The sequence below is a fragment of the Carassius carassius genome, chromosome 19, assembly GCF_963082965.1.
Source record: "Carassius carassius chromosome 19, fCarCar2.1, whole genome shotgun sequence".
Taxonomy (NCBI): Eukaryota; Metazoa; Chordata; class Actinopteri; order Cypriniformes; family Cyprinidae; genus Carassius; species Carassius carassius.
This window is the reverse complement of record NC_081773.1, coordinates 22175413-22192602: the sequence shown is the minus strand read 5'-3', so window position 1 is coordinate 22192602 and position 17190 is coordinate 22175413. Positions and strand designations below refer to the sequence as shown.

The window sequence follows — 17190 nt, the reverse complement described above, 5'->3', positions numbered from 1 at the left end:
GGTCTGAACCACATAGATAGGGTACGAAGCCCCTGGCGCGTAACCCTTATTTGCCACTGGGGATTGGCCCTTGGATGAAATCCCCTGGCTCTGAGCCACAACTGAAACGATCTCATGTGCAGGAGGCCCAAAGGTATCACCATGGATGCAGCTGCCATGAGACCTGAACAGTGACCTTCTGGCCTAGCTTGATGTTCTTTAGGGTGTTTAGAAAGGATTTGATGCATGCAGGAGACAGCTGTGCCTGCATTGTGATCGAATCCCATACCACACCCAAATACGTTGTCCTCTGAGCCGGAGAGAGAACGCTCTTCTTGGCGTTGAGTCTCAACCCCAGAGATTCGAGATGAGCTAGGACGACATGTTGATGTCGAAGCGCAAGCTCTTGAGACTGGGTCAGATTCAGCCAGTCGTTTATATACAATTTAAATGTGGATGCCCTGGAGTCGTAGAGGAGCCAGAGCTGCATCCATGAATTTCTGGTAAGTGCGGGATAACAAAGCTAGGCCAAATGGAAGAACCTGATACTGGTAAGCTTCGCCCCCGAAAGCGAACCTCAGGAACCTCCTGAGTTGTGGCAATATTTCAAAATGAAAATACACGTCAATTAGATCTATGATTGGACGCAGCCCCTCGTCTTTCTTGGGAATCAAGAAATACCAAATGTAATAGCCTGACTCTCTGTCTGGCAGGGGAACATATTATATGGCCCCTTTGACCAGCAGAGTCTGTGATTCCTGTGTCAACAGATATGCACGTGCCGGTTTCACAGAGGTGGAGACCACGCTGTTGAAACGCAGAAGATGATGTGCAAACTGAATCCTGTAGCCCTTCACTACAGTTCTTTCGACTCATGGGGAGATATTTGGCAGTAGCTTCCACACTGCCAGCTTCTCCTAAAGGGGCACTAATTGTGACACTTTGTTTGTTGTGGGGTGGGGGGAGGGGGTTAGATGTCTGGTGTCCTGAAACGTGGCAGGAAGCAACAGAGCATGTATCATTTCACTGGAGACCACTGCCCCCCGAAACACCGGTGGTGGCGGAGGTTGTTCAGTGATCCTCTAAGGGTGCCAGGAAGGAGCCTTACACTTCTGATGGAATTTTCCAGGGCCCTCCCTGAGGGGACACACCCTTTGTCCTGGGCACAGCTTAAGGCCCTTGATTTGGTCGTGATGACCGTACTTTAGTCCAGCTCCATCTGCGGCTGCCAAGTGTTACAAGCTGCTCCCCAGTCTTATGAGGGGGCGCACAACTCGCCACACTCTCTCTTTGAACCTCCTACCCCAGAGGAGCTGGATCGGGTCGACATTTGAGCACAGTGAGTGAGAAACATATTAAAAGTCTCCTCCTGGCACTCAGATTTTTTAGATCAGCCTGATACGCCTGCAGAACCTATGGTGTGCAGGGCAGCACTAGTCTGAACCACAGCATGAAATGCGTTCCATCCAAGTGTAGATGTTGCTACAGTACATTTGGCAGGGAACAATTGCTGTCTTTTCGTATAAATATTTTGTATATATATATATATATATATATATATATATATTTGTTATTCATCATCATCATCATCATTTCATCATCATTTTTTAATTTATATTTTTATTTAAATGATGTTGCTCCAATAGGGGAGAGATAGCAGCTAGCGTCTCTCTCACCTATGAAATCATAATGTACAAAATCTAATTTTAAGGCTTTAATCTGGTCACTGCACGAGTCACTACCTAGTAACTCCTCATGTCCTTATAATCATGAGAGGAACGCTAGGAGAGAGCACTGTCAATGTCCATTTCAACATGAGCTAGAGCTACAGCAGCCTCTGCCCAATCCGAAGAAGTGCCTGGGCACGTTTCGGAGGTGGGTGCGAGGACCGTCCGATCTTCTAGATCGGAGCACGATCTTAATGAGCAGGAAGCAGCTCGTTCCTTGTGAGAGCAAAGAGCCTAGCGGTGCTTACAACTGCCACTCTAGAACGCGAAAGCAGCCTTTTTTTTCAAACAATAAACATGCGATTTCTCTTCAGAGATCGGCCATGGAGAGCGAGGCACGCATCTCTTATAGAATCAGCAAGAACAGTTAGAACATTCTTTTTCCTTTTTTTAACTCTCAAAATACTTCCTTTTAAACTAATACTTTCATCAGCGTGAAACACACACAATGTGGTCTCTGAAGACAAAGAAACCTGAGGATGTTTCCGTTTCACGTCTATTTATAACCTGCAGGTGCACGTTATCAGTAACGTCACCTGCCGAGGTTATTTAAGCCAATTCTTGGCGTGTTTGACACACATGCTTCACAACCGGTCGAACAAAGAATGTTCTCATTAGCGTTATTGAGCACAACATCGAGAGTAGCTTTTGATAGGGAACTTAGTTTATCACCTGATCAAATACTATTAAAAATGACAGTCTTAGAATCTTTTCTAAGACCATTTTAGCATTTTTAGAGCTATGCTCTACCATTTAAGCTACTGGAACAAAGCAACAAAATGTCCACCTACCTATCTGTCCAAATGCAATGATAATAAGTCTTTCATTCACCAGCTTGTCTGTTTTAGGGTTTCTGGGCTGTCTCTGTGTAATATCACTCTCAACAGCCTCGTATGCCAGAGAAATAGCAGGGACCTTGAAAACAAAACAAAATGATTAACTGTCATCTCTTGTAGAGATGAAATACGAAATGTGAAAGTGTGAAAAAGAAAATAACCCAGTGTGTTGTGCACTGACCATGGTCAATACGCAGAATGGTAACAGTTCCTAGAGGCAAGGAGATATTGGCGATAATGAAGAGCAGGAAGGGTGTGATCCCAGGGATGTTATTGGTCAGGGTGTAGTGGCACATAAAGAACAATCCAAAGACCGCTAAGGAGCTGAGTGGAGGAATAACTTTCGTGACGCGTTTCCTTAAAAGCTTAAATGTTGTTTTATTTGTACAGGTTTGTACAGGCTTGTACGGTCAACAAAATATGTGCTCCAGCACTCACCCCCATTCTTCCCTTCCTCCCGCACACACCCCACAGGTGTTTTTAACCCAACTTAATGAATGACACTCCCATAAACATTAGGTCACATGATTATCCCATTACATGGCTCCTACATACCAGCCCCTAATTATTATAAATTAATAATTATATTAAATACCAGTAGGAGACATAAATACAAGATCTCAAAATACAAAAGAGTGCGTCCTTAAAGTCCATTACAGAGTGTCAGCACGGAGTGAGTTTACCATCAATGTGAAGTGAGAAATATGTGGCATGTCAATGTAATGCATGTAATAAGTCCATCTCTGGGTTAAAAGTAATTCCATGTCAGGAAAATATCAAATATCCACCTCTTGCAGAAGGCAGATTTTTGTCACTGGTCTGATCAAACGGCTTGTCTTGGTCTGAAGTCTCACATGACGAACAAATCCTTGATTATCTGGAAATGTTTGAATCACTTTCCCCGTTATCCATGAATTACGTGGTGCCGAGTCATCAACCAAAAGCACAATATCACCTGGAACAAAGTTGCGAGATGGAGATGACCATTTTTGCCGCTCTTGCAATTGAGGCAAGTACTCCTTTATCCATCGTTTCCAGAACAGATCTGACATATATTGCACCTGTTTCCATCGACAACGAGCATATATATCATCCTTTTGAAAGATCCCTGGAGGTAATGATGGAGTAGTCTTTAACAGCAGCAAATGATTAGGTGTCAGTGCTTCCAAGTCATTAGCGTCAGTTGATTCCTTAGTAATGGGACATCCATTAATAATAGCCTCAGCTTCACATAGAACTGTATGAAGGGCTTCTTCGTCGAGAGTTTGTGTTCTTAAGGTGGTATTAAGTACTTTCCTTACAGACCTAATCATTCTTTCCCATATACCTCTGTGATGGGAACCAGTTGGAGGATTGAAAATCCACTTTATTCCCTTCTGCAGAAGCATATTGTTGATCCGAGACTGGTTCCAGCCTTCAATTGCTTGTTTTAACTCGCGTTCCGCACCCACAAAATTTGTACCATTGTCAGATTGCATTTCCAAGACTTGTCCACTTGTCCAAAACAGTCGACTCCAACGAACGTAAATGGAGGTTTATCTGGAGAAATTCTATTCACCGGTAGGTTCGCCATCTGTTGATGCACTGGAGCTGCTTGCAAACGCTTGCAGATTACACACTTGGACAATATCTTCCTTATGACTATACTGGCACCAGGTATCCAGTACCTCCGATGCATCCTTGATAGCATGTAGTTTCGACCACCATGACCCACCTCTTGATGAATGTGTCTAAGAATAATATCTGAGATGTGAAAATCCTTAGCAAGTATAACGGGATGTTTTGTCTCTTCAGGCATAACTGCCCTACTCAAACGTCCGCCAACTCTTAAAACAACATCTTCGAGAAAAGGATTGAGCTTATAAATGCAACTGTTCTTTTTCACATTTTCTCCCTTTTGCAAGCTTGAAAGTTCATCAGAGTATTTTCTCCTTTGGCAGTAACCAATTACCGCTAATTCAGCTTTACTTAGCTCTGCCACAGAAAGCTCACTTCTGTCACATTGTGCTTTAAATTTTTCCATTTCCTGTTTTAAGTGTTGTCTTTGGCGGTTTTCATCCATGCAAGACTGCATTAAGTACGTACTTAGTGATTTCCTCTTTTGACTTAGATTGAAGAGCAATTGCCTAAATCTAAGGATCCAGGCCATCGACCTCTTCAAGTGAATCCAAGAGGAGAAATACTGGATGAAGAATGTTGTAACGTCTGTGTTCTCTATTTGTACAGCATTGACTGTAACACTTGCCTTTATCTCTGGATCATCTGGTGAACACTCCCCCAGGTCAATAGGATTAACCGGCCACTCCTGTTCAGGCAAAAGAAAAAACTTAGGTCCAAGCACCCAATTCTTGTTCTTCAGTAATGCTTCCACTCTCAAACTTCTAGAAGCTATATCTGCTGGATTCATTGCAGTGTTCACATACCGCCATTGTGATGATCGAGACACCTTAAAGATGTCCGAAACTCGGTTGGCAACAAAGGTTCGGTACCTAGAGACTTCATTTTTTATGTATTTAAGTACAGAAGTACTGTCGGTCCAGAAGACAGAGTCTTGAAGATTCCTTCCTGAATCTGGAAATCACCCCGATCAAAGAACTGGTGAGATCCGGACCCTGTAACAATTGGCTATTTAAAAGATATACCTCGAAATGTAGCACCACAATCAAAGACAACCCGAAGCTTTCCCTTTCTCGGGTGATGGACGCTGTGATGGGGTATGTACCATACCTTCCCATCGCCATGTCTTAAGTCCTCCGTTGGCACTCTCTTTGCATAACCTTTAGAGATAATGTCTTTCATGACAGCGGATTATTCAGAATGAAATGAAACATCCCTCTTAAACCTTTTCTTTAGGTTTAGAGCACGCTGTTCAGCAATTGTCCTGTTGTTTGGCATACAAACATTTTTCTTCCTCAGAGGTAAGCCAATAGAATAATGACCATCTACAAACTGTAACGAGTTTGTTACCACCTCAATGAATTTGTGATCTTCTCTTGAAAGCCCAACCTGTTCGTTTTCGTTACACTCTGGAAAATCAACATTGAATTGTTGCTGCCACAACTCTCCCAAGTTTGAAACTGAAATCTGATTGACCGTAACGTCAGGATACTTAAAGGCAGACTGGTCACCACCATCTTCTTTTAGTGGACCATTTACTGTCCATCCCAACCTGGTTTTAATTGTATATGGTCCGTTGTTGACACAGCAGATCACTTGAATCGGCTCCATAACCCTTGGGGCATTGATTCCTATAAGAAGTTCAACATCAGAGTAGGGCTGGGATAAACGATTATTTTTTAAACGATTAATCTAGCGATTATTTTTTCGATGCATCGATTAATCTAACGATTAATTTTTCCAGACCGATTTGATTTCGATTATCTCCCCATTAACTGACTACTAAAGATTTATACATGTTGATTTACATATCTGAATGAAAAAAACATGAATTCCTTAACATTGCAATATATGTTTATTGCTCTTAAAATTACAAAATAAAAGACTGACTAAGAATGCATTACTTTGCACTTGTATAGAGATAGCATTCAATAAAACCTTGAAGCCTTGAAAACACATAGCTTACTGAAACAAGCTTACTGAACACATAGGGCCTAGCTTACTGAAATAAAGTTCTTCTTTCAGATGAAAATAACAACAACTTGATGTCTAGCATTCAATAAAAAAGGTCACCCAAAATACTTGTTTAGAGCAATTGAAAGAATACAGTAACCAATGTAAACTTGAGGACTTTAAGCTAATACAGAGAGTGCTTTTCCAAAAAAAAAAAAAAAATTACAGTGGGAGCCAGCAGCCTGTCATGGAGAAAAAAAAATCTCCCAATGCTCCACGTGAAACTTTGGCGTTCCGCCCTTTTTCTATCGTGTCTCATGATTTTGGTTAATATGCACGAGGGAGGGAGGGAGGGAGGGAGGGAGGGAGGGAGGGAGAGAGAGAGAGAGTAAGACAGCGCTCGTGTAGTTTGAAGACTGTGAGTGCGCGAGCGCGCGTGAAACTTTGGTGTTTTTCTATCGTGTTTAATGATTTTGATTAATATGCACGAGGGAGAGAGAGAGCAAGAAGCGCTCGTGTTGTTTGAAGACTGCACGCGCGCAGCGGGGCTCTCTCTCGTACGCGCCCTGTCAGGCGCAGCACAGTCATTCTATTCTAAATCACTCACCGATCAAATAAGGCTTTGACAGCCGCCAAGATCAATGCAGAAAAACCCCTGGATTGGTTATATAACGTTGGACAGAATGTTGTTCCGGCCATCGCGTATATTCAGCGCACATAAGGTAAATGTTTTGCAAACGTTTTTTAGAGAAATAAAAACATCGATGACCTCGACGCGTTGTCCCAGCCCTACATCAGAGTCAATTTCAGGTAGAGACAGATGATTCAGATGTGGCCACCCCTTCAGATCCTTTTGTCTTGGGATGTTTCCACTATGCACAGGCATAGTATTTTGAGTATAACCATCAGGCAATTCCCAAAAGTCATCTTTGTTCAAACCAGCCACCTCTAATCCAGAAACAACATGGGTACTTGTGTTTTTCTCCTGTCCCATAGTACGCAAGAGAATATTAGTCTTTTTACCTGAAAGACCAAGTCTGTTCATCAGTGCAGGTGTACAAAATACCGCAGAGCTACCTTGATCCAGAAAAGCATAAGTAATCACAGTCTTATTACCCTTTTTGGATTTCACTTGCACCGGTACTATGGAAAGTTTACATTCAAATTCACCAACCTCAATAAATCCACTGGACTCAACAGTTTCTGGAACACTGCCCATTACAGTGTCCGTGTGTCTCCTAACAGATTTCGAATCGGTCTCCTTGGCTCTTGGGTAGATGTGAAGTATACTAGGATGTTTAAGATTACACACTTTACATGAAAGGCGACTTCTACAATCTTTACTGATGTGCCCTGTGCACATACAGCCAAAACAGACCCCATACTCTTTTAAGAATGCAATCTTCTCACTATGGCTCCTCTTTTCCAATAGAGGGCACAACTCCAGAGCATGTCCACATCTGCAAAACAAACAACTCTTGTTGCTGGGTACTATTTCTTTTTTGTTGGTTCCAACTAGGGATGGCGAAAACTAAAAAATTTCTTGACCGACCACCGAGCCTCATTAGCCGGTTGAAACCGGTTAACCGATTAGTTTACAAAATATGGTACGCTATTTGAAATAACAGCCATTTCGAGCCGCGCCTCGAAACTCTGTCGCATCTCTCTGCCGCTCTGCCTCCTGCACACACACACACTGCCACTCACGTCACTTCTTTAAAATCCCCTACAGCGTGAAACATGAGTCCCGCAAACGCGGCGCCGAAGAGCTTGTTGTATGTAATCGTAGGACAAATGGCTCCTTAGTTTCAAATGGTTTGGGTACAAGGTGATCGCTTTGAAAATAAAGGCATTTGTCTAGGTTAGAAGCTCATTTGAAACATTGCCACTGCTCATTTAAGAAAATGACAGCTCCGAAGAGATGCCGCTTTAGTTGAGGTAGTGCTAACCATAATAAAGAAAGATGATGATCATCATCACCTTATTGGTTACCACTGAAATGTAGATGTAATGTATTTCCAAATCTAAGCCCATCTTATGCGGAATGTTGCCTAATAGACTGCAACATGATAAAACCAATGGATAAAACAGGCACCTTCAGAATGTGTAAAAGACGCACCGGCCAAGGCAGGTCTAACTCACTGTGTGCCTTCTAATAACAGACAGGACAACACTGTTGTATAATTAATATTATTTTTTTTATTTTTCAAAAAGACAAGCGTCAACTTCTGTTAAGGGCAACATCTCCTAAACCATAACAGACAAAAACCTACAGCTATTCTTAAGAATAACATTAAATAATTGAAAAATTATTAGAATCTATGAATGAGAATACTGTAGCCAACAAACAGCTCACAGACAGGTGTTAAGGGTGCTAATTATTAAAACATAACACAACGGTTTGGCCATTAGTTATTCTTGGAAAATAAATTAACGAAAAACAAATTAAATAGAGAATACTGTGGCCAAAATAGACTGAATGCGTAAAAGACGCCTTTACTTATTTTTCTCAGATGTCAAGTGTTGGGCCCCAACCAATCTTACATAACAGAAAATATTGGCCTACCCCACTCCGAGTCAGTCACTTATTTTTATTCAAGAACACAAGCATGTCTACGTGCTCTGGGGTCAAGCGGGTACGCAGTCGATTAACCACAAGTCCCGCAGTGGAGAAAACCCTCTCTGATGGAACAGAAGTCCCGGGGATGCAAAGGTAGCGCTGCGCCAATCTTGCCAATCTGGGAAAGCGCGTCTGGTTTGCCCTCCACCAATCAAGCGGATTGCTTTCTAGTGAGGAGTACTCCTGCCTGCGGGTGTCGCTGTTGGACAGTGTTTTCTCTACTTCCTGTTGGCCTTCTGTAGCAAATTGTAGCTCCGTGTAGCTGTTTTTATTTTATTTTTTCTCTAGAATCTTTATCTTACTATCACTCTCTGATTTTTAAAGTGGTAAAATATAACTTAATTCACACCATATTTCTGATATTATCGATCAATCTTATCAGATTAACTTTGATCGTTCACTTTTATTTTATATCTGTGAGTGCAGTACACCTGCAAAGCATTAGCACTCGTTAGCTTGTCATTAGCGTTTTCATTCGAACCTATCGCTGTTTTCTTTTCTCCTCTCCCTCGCTCCAGTTTTTCACAAGTTCATCAAACAACCGCAGTAAGAATATTTCATCAATATTCCCCTGTTATGTTTGTACTGGCTACTGTATACAGGCCACCAGGGCACCATACAGACTTTATTAAAGAGTTTGGTGATTTTACATCCGAGTTAGTTCTGGCTGCAGATAAAGTTTTAATAGTTGGTGATTTTAATATCCATGTTGATAATGAAAATGATGCATTGGGATCAGCATTTATAGACATTCTGAACTCTATTGGTGTTAGACAACACGTTTCAGGACCTACTCATTGTCGAAATCATACTCTAGATTTAATACTGTCACATGGAATTGAAATTATTCAGCCAAGTGATGATATCTCAGATCATTATTTAGTTCTTTGCAAAATTCATATAGCCAAAATTGTAAATTCTACTTCTTGTTACAAGTATGGAAGAACCATCACTTCTAACACAAAAGACTGCTTTTTAAGTTATCTTCCTGATGTATCCAAATTCCTTAGCATATCCAAAACCTCAGAACAACTTGATGATGTAACAGAAACTATGGACTCTCTCTTTTCTAGCACTTTAAATAAAGTTATCATCTGATCGTGGGTGTATCTCTCTATTAGTTTTATTGGATCTTAGTGCTGCGTTTGACACAATTGACCACAACATTCTTTTGCATAGACTTGAACACTTTGTTGGCATCAGTGGAAGTGCATTAGCATGGTTTAAATCGTACTTATATGACCGCCATCAGTTCGTAGCAGTGAATGAAGATGTGTCCTATCGATCACAAGTGCAGTATGGAGTACCTCAAGGCTCAGTACTAGGGCCGCTACTCTTCACGCTTTATATGTTACCCTTGGGAGATATCATCAGGAAACATGGTGTTAGCTTTCACTGTTATGCTGATGATACTCAGCTCTATATTTCTTCGCAGCTCGGTGAAACACACCTATTTGAAAAACTAATGGATTGCATAGTCTATATAAAAAACTGGATGACGAGTAATTTCTTACCGCTAAATTCTGAAAAAACAGAGGTATTAATTATAGGACCTAAAAACTCTGCTTGTAATAACCTAGAACACTGTCTAAGACTTGATGGTTGCTCTGTCAATTCTTCGTCATCAGTTAGGAACCTAGGTGTGCTATTTGATCGCAATCTTTCCTTAGAAAGCCACGTTTCTAGCATTTGTAAAACTGCATTTTTCCATCTCAAAAATATATCTAAATTACAGCCTATGCTCTCAATGTCAAATGCAGAAATGTTAATCCATGCATTTATGACCTCAAGGTTAGATTATTGTAACGCTTTATTGGGTGGTTGTTCTGCACGCTTAGTAAACAAACTACAGCTAGTCCAAAATGCAGCAGCAAGAGTTCTTACTAGAACTCGGTCCTGTCAACACTGCACTGGCTCCCTATCAAGCATCGTATAGATTTTAAAATATTGCTTATTACTTATAAAGCCCTGAATGGTTTAGCACCTCAGTATTTGAATGAGCTCCTTTTACATTATAATCCTCTACGTCCGCTACGTTCTCAAAACTCAGGCAATTTGATAATACCTAGAATATCAAAATCAACTGCAGGCGGCAGATCCTTTTCCTATTTGGCGCCCAAACTCTGGAATAACCTACCTAACATTGTTCGGGAGGCAGACACACTCTTGCAGTTTAAATCTAGATTAAAGACCCATCTCTTTAACCTGGCATACACATAACATACTAAAATGCTTTTATTATCCAAATCCGTTAAAGGATTTTTAGGCTGCATTAATTAGGTAAACCGGAACCGGAAACACTTCCCATAACACCCTATGTACTTGCTACATCATTAGAAGAATGGCATCTACGCTAATATTTGTCTGTTTCTCTCTTGTTCCGAGGTCACCGTGGCCACCAGATCCAGTCTGTATCCAGATCAGAGGGTCACTGCAGTCACCCGGATCCAGTACGTATCCAGACCAGATGGTGGATCAGCACCTAGAAAGGACCTCTACATCCCTGAAAGACAGTGGAGACCAGGACAACTAGAGCCCCAGATACAGATCCCCTGTAAAGACCTTGTCTCAGAGGAGCACCAGGACAAGACCACAGGAAACAGATGATTCTTCTGCACAATCTGACTTTGCTGCAGCCTGGAACTGAACTACTGGTTTCGTCTGGTCAGAGGAGAACTGGCCCCCCAACTGAGCCTGGTTTCTCCCAAGGTTTTTTTCTCCATTCTGTCACCGATGGAGTTTCGGTTCCTTGCCGCTGTCGCCTCTGGCTTGCTTAGTTGGGGACACTTCATCTACAGCGATATCGTTAACTTGATTGCAAATAAATGCACAGACACTATTTAACTGAACAGAGATGACATAACTGAATCCAATGATGAACTGCCTTTAACTATCATTTTTGCATTATTGACACTGTTTTCCTAATGAATGTTGTTCAGTTGCTTTGATGCAATGTATTTTGTTTAAAGCGCTATATAAATAAAGGTGACTTTGACTTTGACTTTGAGGGGCGACTATCTTTCACATACGTATCCACTTCCATCTGTGGATCCGTGGCATCGGCTGCGCTGTAATCATCTCCCAGTAGCAGACTCATAGCATTCTCCTTGTGGCTGGCTCCACTGGATGGACCCGCTGTCACAGCAGCATCATCATCTCCTCCTGCAGCACCAGGCTCTTCTTCCTCACCCATGTCCTCCTCCTCAATAGCTGCATGCTCCATGTCAGCACAGATTTCCTTGAGTTTATCAAGCACTGCCTTTGTTTTTTCTCTTGATAAAAACGGTAGGTGTTTATGTCGAGGATCCAGGGCAGAGGCGATCACCGCTGGCATTGAAACCAAGCGTTCGTTGTAGTCAACCTGTGACGAACAATACAGCTGAATTAATGTCTATAATTAATTAATTAATTCATAACACTTGATATTTCGAATTGTAGCCTATATAACGCCCAATAGGCCTATAGCCTGACTATGTGTAGCCTAGTGTACTATAAGGCCATCTTTAAAAATATTTTGGTTTGCCGCAACAGCCTAAAAAAAAAAAAAAAAGGGTAGGTCGGTCTATATTTTTTTTTGAGATTCAATGTAAAAAAAAAAGAAAAAGAAAAATTTTGCTCAATTTATGACCAGTTAATGCGCCAGAGAGAAATGCACATTTCATTACAATACATAAGCAGAGAGCAGTCTGTTTTCTTTCGTTTTGAATTGTTCTGTTTAAAAGTGTACATTTCATGCTTTCTATATCTATATATATGTGTGTGTCTCAGGTCTGTGAGGCAAGTATACGCTGAGTTTCGGTTGATTTAAGAGACCAGCTCCAGTTCACGCGCCGGCGACTCCGTGCTTTAGCCTACCTCTTATTAAATCCCGGAAATTTGTTGATGAAACATTGGTTAAAATTAAGATACAATTAATATAAAACGAAATTCACTTTAAAGACAGGCTTTCTACAAAAACAGACTTAATGAAGTGGTCAAAATCATCTGCCCACTCCATTTGTCTCCCGATATTTTCGGGATCATCTTATCTTATTCCTGCTTTTCACTTTTCTTATAATCAACATGAAATTTAGAAAAATATATATTTTATTTAAACATGAATATGAAACAAAATCGTTTTTTCGTTACAACACATAAGTATTATTATAACAAGCGGCAAGTCGGTCGGACTAAAAGGGAGAAAAAAATTTGGGTCGGACGGTCGGTCCTAAATTGACAGGGTCGGTTGGGTTACGGCAAACAAGAATATTTTTAAGGATGGCCTAAATTACTCCTAAACACAAAATTATAACTTACCTCCATCCGTTCACTCAATGACTGTCGAACCTTGGCCTTGAACTCCGCTACCCGAGGCCTGTCATTGGTAGCGATGGCCATGTGCTTATTAATGATGCTGAAGGTGATGGGGTAGATGTGGGAGATCGACACGGTCTTCTCAGAAGACATGATAGTGGTTGCGCATTTGAGGGTTTCCAGGACAGGTTTAAGATCAGCCATTATTGCCCAGTATTCGTCCTTGATCTCGAGAATTCTGGCATCCTGCAGCTTTGTGACGGTGCGGTCGGACAAGACGGCTGTCACTGCCCATCGCTGTTCGAGAAGCCTCTCAAACATGTCGAACACCGAATTCCATCTAGTTTTGCAGGACTGGATGAGCTTGTGTTTGGGGAGCTGCATCTGTTCTTGTTTTGCCTCGAGGGCTTTGCAGGCTACAGTGCTGTGATTGAAATGGCGAACTAGTTTTCCGGCTGCAGATATAACTTTATATACAAACAGCTTAAATGCGTCATTGATCGCCAGTTGTAGTGTATGGGCGAAACACGCAACTGATACCCAGTCCACCCTTTCAGGAATGTTGGCAGCCACTATGTTGTTCGCGTTGTCGTGGACACATGCGACCACTTTCCCTGTCATTCCCCAGGCATCTACCGCTTCGTTTAGTGTTGCAGCCAGGTTGTCGGCGGTGTCTGCCTGGCATACTTTTCGTGAGGAGTACTGCTGATTTAACCTGCCAGTCCTTGTCAGTCCAGTGGCAAGTGACTGTCACATAACTCTCTGTGGTTAGTGCTGTCCAGCAGTCTGTCGTGATGGCTACACATCTGGCACGATACAGGCGCGCTTTGAGCTCATCTTTTTTCTTGACAAAGCACTCTTCAATGCATGTGGTTATGGTCTGTCGAGATGGGACTGTGTAGTTGGGTTCAAGGAATTGTATAAGCTCTAGAAAGCCCTCACCGCTTACAAAGTCAAGGGGCAGCATGTCTTTTTCAACCATTCCGCATATCTTTTGGGTAATAGTCTCTGAGCGCTGTTTATCACATTTCCTACCTGCTAGCATAGATGACACGGTAGGTTGGCTTTGGCTACCTTTCTCACCCGAAGAGGCTTGCGGGTGTCGCGTTTTCAGGTGATACATCATAGATGATGTGCTGCTACTATATTTAAGCACTGTATCACACAAGTTGCAACTTACATCTGTCTCATTCTTTTTGGTGAAATGGTCCCACACACTACTTTTCTTTGCACGCTTCATCCTGTCGTCTGCCCTGGCTCTAACCTCGAGTGTTTTAGCCTGTTGCCTTTACTTTTCACAAACCTTGTGAGCGCGCGAACCCAAACGCTGTGACCTCGCACCAAATGTTTTTATTGGTTTATTAAGTACAAACAGGTGAGTTATGAAAAATTGAGTGTGAGGGATAATTTGTTCACTTAACACAAAAAGATGAGGAATGAGATGGCTAACTGTAGTAGCGTATAGTCCACTGTCTATAATAGCCTAATTTAGATATCACTTTTTTTTTTTAACCGACTACCGACAACTTTGACCGGTTAACGTTGATACGGTCAACCACCGGTCAAACGGTCATCGGTTAACATCCCTAGTTCCAACTTCTGACTTCTTTTCCATTTCTGTGACGGTAGTAGCAAAACTGCTTCTTTTAGATTTAAGATAAGACTGAGACTTGCATTTGTTCAACAATTTACTACCTGTAAATGCGGGACCATCCTGTATGTCTCTGAAAACTGGATCAGTCATTATTTTTACTTGTCTTTCAACAAAGTTAACAATGTCGCTGAAGGTAGCTCTTTTTTGGACAACTTCCTGCAATTCACAGACTTCAGATCTCTATTTTTCCCTCAATTTGAATTGTAATTTCTTCACCACTGTCAACATATCAGAGGGTGTATCCAACTCGTGAAAATACAGAATATCTTCCATGGAGTTACAACAGCTTCTTAGAAACAGACTATAATCGTGTAAAGCTCTGACATCTTCACTTTTGATACTTGCCCATGAAAGAGCCTTTTCCATATAAGTAGATGCAATTATATACTGGTCACCAAAATGCTCTTGTAGCAAACCCTTGGCTCTTAAATACCCACGGTCGGCAGGCATATGCTGGCAACTTTTTATAATCTCCTTTGGATGACCCCTGGTATATTGTTCAAGAAAATATAAGCGATCGCTAGAGCTTTCAGTTTTACGCTCCACACAACTTTCAAAGGATTTCATAAAGGCTTGATATTGCAGAGGGTTTCCATCAAACACTTGAATTTCCCTTTTCGGCAAAGATGACAAACACTGTTGTTGAATCAGTAAAGTTTTTATTTCATTTTGCTTATCCATAATATGGAGAACTTGATCCTTATTTCCTGGACCAGAATTCACATAACCACTTGGATTGGTTTTAATTAATTTTGAGATGTTCATATTCTGGGAATAAATTATGTTAGAAACGTTCCCCTTTGGCTTGGCACCTTCACTGCCATCACCACCCATAGATGAAACAATTTGTTGTGTCTCAGCTCTAGGAGTAAACAAATTTGCATCAGCACTGAGTGGCTGTGTTGCCTGTTATCAAAATAGGGATTCATTACATCAGAACGATGGGTCACATCACTTTTAGCACGATGCACACTAGAACCTTTAAGCACTTTCACTTTTGCCATAGTTGCACCAATCTCCATTTGCAATTCAAAATCCTCTTTCTGTTTCCTTAAGGTCTGTTCCTTTTCTTCAATTGCGTGTTTTTCCTTCATTAAATTTTGACGTACCAGCAAGGCTGCAATGTCAGCCTCTGCCTTAATGCGGGCCGAAGAAGTTGTTGATGTGGTTGAACTTCTTGTGGCAGCACTACGTTGACTTGATCCTTTACTTCCTATATTAGAGATACTGTCACTTGATCTTGTCACTTCATCTTGATTCTGCATGGAAATTTGAGGCATATTCTGGGTTTTTGGATCATTCGAAGGGCATTCAACTGTTTTCAACTGTTGATCCTGGTTAACCTCATGGCCTTTCTTAATTCCATGTATCCATTCATTGGTCTCTTTTATAAATTCATCATTGTATTTATAGATGCTTGAAAACCACTCATTTTGTTTGATTTGCTCATCAATAGGCAATAATAGGATCACTGAATCATGAAGCTTAACTGTCTCTTTAAAAATTTGCTCCAAAGCTTCAAGTTCAGACTTTACAGCTGAGACGTTCTCATTTTTCAGCGTAAGTTCTTTGATGGCTGCTATAGAACTTTTAATCACATTTACGTTTCTTTTTCGTTCTTTCTGAAGTTGCTCAAGTTTAGAAGTCAAAGCCTTTGCTGTGAGTTGAACTTTTCTTCTACATTTGTCCGGTTCAAGTTCAACATCTGCATCAGTTTCAATCTCACTCATGATTTAAGCACGCACACAGCGCGTCTAAATACGACACGCAAGCGAACAATTCAAACACCACATATCATGGGATATGCATCACAACTTCAATAAACACACAAAAGCCCATCAGTCTAAACAACGATTCACCAAACACACTCCAACAGTGCGGCTAAATACAGCATAAGACACTTCCCAAAACAAGCGAACACAATCCAAAACAACGCATATCAATGGATATTTCAACCCCAATAGATTTCCAAAAGCCCAGCAGTCTAAACAACGATTCATCAAGCACACTCCAACAGCGCTGTATCAATCGTAAACAAACTGCCAAACCATTTCAAATCATCCGCAAACACAAGCAAAAACGTGAGAACCCAATGTCCTACCAGTTCAACAGCGGCAAACCAAACATATCCGAAGCTGTCGATCCTGCTGCCTTGAATGTCCAATTGTTTGATGATTATTAGCAGCGAACGTGTCCAAAGACATCTTTCCCGTTGCTTTGGAAATCCAATGTGCAATGATCCTTCTTGTTAAAATAAGCGTGTAAATCCCCTTCAGTCGATGCTGCTCAGCCTGCACTTCCTTTCCGTCCACTCTAAGCGTGAGGGCCTGGCTCCTGAATCCAAAGTAAACGCTTTCACTTTCTCAAACAAACAATTTTGTTGACTAACATGTAGCGGCACATAAAGAACAATCCAAAGACCGCTAAGGAGCTGAGTGGAGGAATAACTTTCGTGACGCATTTCCTTAAAAGCTTAAATGTTGTTTTATTTGTACAGGTTTTTACAGGCTT

General features: G+C 41.4%; 1 pseudogene; it reads right to left on the bottom strand.

The window, feature by feature from the left end:
• Nucleotides 1-1746: 1746 nt before the first annotated feature.
• The window catches only part of LOC132095668 (sodium/potassium-transporting ATPase subunit alpha-1-like), a 33291-nt pseudogene continuing 17847 nt past the window's right edge, over nt 1747-17190 (bottom strand).